Source organism: Meriones unguiculatus, chromosome 3, assembly GCF_030254825.1.
Source record: "Meriones unguiculatus strain TT.TT164.6M chromosome 3, Bangor_MerUng_6.1, whole genome shotgun sequence".
Lineage (NCBI taxonomy): Eukaryota > Metazoa > Chordata > Mammalia > Rodentia > Muridae > Meriones > Meriones unguiculatus.
The window spans coordinates 80,645,972-80,648,466 of record NC_083351.1 but is presented as its reverse complement, the minus strand read 5'-3'; the positions used below and the strand labels follow the sequence as shown (position 1 = coordinate 80,648,466).

The 2,495-nt window shown below is 42.9% G+C and overlaps 1 pseudogene; it reads right to left on the bottom strand.

Moving 5' to 3' along the window:
* Positions 1 to 895: 895 nt before the first annotated feature.
* LOC132653394 (small nucleolar RNA SNORA17) lies at positions 896 to 1,013 on the bottom strand (annotated as a pseudogene).
* Positions 1,014 to 2,495: the final 1,482 nt, after the last annotated feature.

The following is a 2,495-nucleotide window of genomic DNA, read 5'->3' as shown; positions in this document are numbered from 1 at the left end:
GTGAAGGAGGACTGGACTAGCTCTCCTGCTCTCATGACCTCAGGGCCAAGTCTCCCTTTGGATGCAGGTGGAGAGAGGAAAGAGAATAATAAGGTATCCCTCTTTCTTCCATGACACCACATGGAAGAAGAGTGGTAAGGCCAGCTCTCTCTAGTATCCTCAGGGCCAATTCTCCTGAAACTCTCACAATGTGTGGCCCCACACTCCTTAATACTGCACCTGGCTAGGGGTAGGGTCATCTCTCCTGCTCTCATGCTTTCAGGGCCAGCTCTTCTACAATACCCAGGTTAGGTGGGGCCAGTTCTGCACAGCCCTCAAACATCAACCTCTCACCTGGTGACAACTCACACCAGAGGTGTCCACTGGATGGTAACAGACCCCTGCTCCTGCAAGGTCACTGACCCAGATGTGGCCACCAGTGGCAGCACAGGCAGGGACTCCACCATGGTCCCAGGTGCTATCACTGGCTACTCATATCCCTCACAACCCTTGAGTTTCCAATTCTGCCTCTCTTCATGTTTGCACATCCTCTGTTTCTCTTTCTCTTCCATTTATCCACCACTTTGTTGCACTTCTTAGTGATGTGGGGTATTTCTGAGTGTCATGGGTTGTCTCAGGAATGTTGTCAGGAGTGCTATGTTCATACTCTTGATTTAGGGCACTGGGCAGGAGTCACCAAATGGTGTGGTCTGCTTCTCCAGGCATGTGCACCACCAGATTGGTGGTCATCCCAGGCTAGCTACTTGTCTATGCTCCATGGCACTGGTGTGGTGGTCAGCAGCTCTGGGAACCCATCTGGGCTTATGTACCAGATTGGTGGTTATCTCTGGCTATCATCTTGTCTGGACTTCCTGGTGCCAGAATGATGGTCATCTCAGGCTCACATTTTTCAGGTATTGTTAGGCTCCTAATTATTCTCATATCCACAGGTCAGAACTCTAAGCTTCGGCATAGTCTTTCTCCTCTCTGCCACATACTGACATGCATGTGATACAGTAGCCTTCTCCAGCAATCATTAATTGTTCTTAATTCTATATCTAGTAGGAGAACCCAATAAAATCTTACACTTCCATTGTTTATTACTGCCATTGTTCCAGTCTTGTTTATATAGCCATTTCTAAGAAAGATACCATTTCACTTCAGAATTTTTAGTATTCTGTCTCATTGTGTATTTCTTCTCCCTTCTTCTGTGATGCTCTCTGAGCCACAGATGCAGCAACAGTAAGGGAGTTGTTTCGGTTTTACCTGAGTGGCCCAAGATCTCTATATTGCATCTCCTGTGGTTTCTGTCACCATCTCCGTTTGCTGTGAAGAGAAGCTTTCTTGATGGTGGGAACCATGTATACTTATCTGTGGATATGAAAATAAAGACAGGGTATATACTCACTCATAAGTAGATACTAGACATATAATATAGGATAAACATACTAAAATCTGTATACCTAAGGAAACTAATCAGGAAGGAGGACTCTGGCTAAAATGCACAATCCCCATTCAGAAAAGCAAAGAGGATGGACATTGGAGGAGGGAGAAAACAAGGAACAAGCCTACCACAGAGGGCTTCTAAAAGGCTCTACCCTGCAGGGTATCTAGGTAGTTGTTGAGACTCATGGTCAAACTTTGGGCAGAGTACAGGGAATCTTATAAAAGAATGGGGAGATAGAAAGACCTGGAAAGAATGAGAACTCCACAAGGACAGATCTAAAAAGTCTGATACAGAGGTCTTTTCTGAAACTGATACTCCAGCCAAGGACCACTCATGGAGATGGCCTAGAACCCCTGCACAGAGGTAGCCTATGGCAGTTCAGTACCCAAATGGCCTCCATAATAATGGGGACAGGGACTGTCTTACATGAACTGATTGGCCTGCTCTTTGATCACCTCCACCTCAGGGGAGAACAGTCTTATCAGGCCACAGAGAAAGACAATGCAGCCACTCCTGAGGAGACCTGATAGACTAGGTTCAGAGGGAAGGGGAGGAGGATGTCACTTTTCAGTGGACTGGAAGAGGGACATAGGTGAGGAAGAGGGAGGGGAGGATTGGGACGGGAGGAGGGAGGTAGGTAAAGGGGGAATACAAAGCTAATAAACTGTAATTAATAAAAACAAAAATAATTTTAAAAATTAAAAAAAGAAAAGAAACCTTAGTGTATAGACAACCAGGATATACAAATAACTCAGAAAACAAAGAATCAAAGAAACAAATGACCCAATTAAAAATAGGCAAGGAGACAAAATATCATATATACATAGAACAAAAATTAATAATAAAACAGCATGAAATTGAAAGAACAAGGTATATTATAGTACAGTGATGTGAAATTATAAACTCAAGAAAAGAAATAACAAAAAAATGGTCTAAGCATCTACACAGAGAGTTTCTAGTAATAGAAATTAAAATGACTAAGAAGCACCTCAAAAACTTTTTACCATTCCTTTTTTTATTTGATCTCGTATTTTTTTATTTTTTTAATATTAGTTGCATTTTATTAACT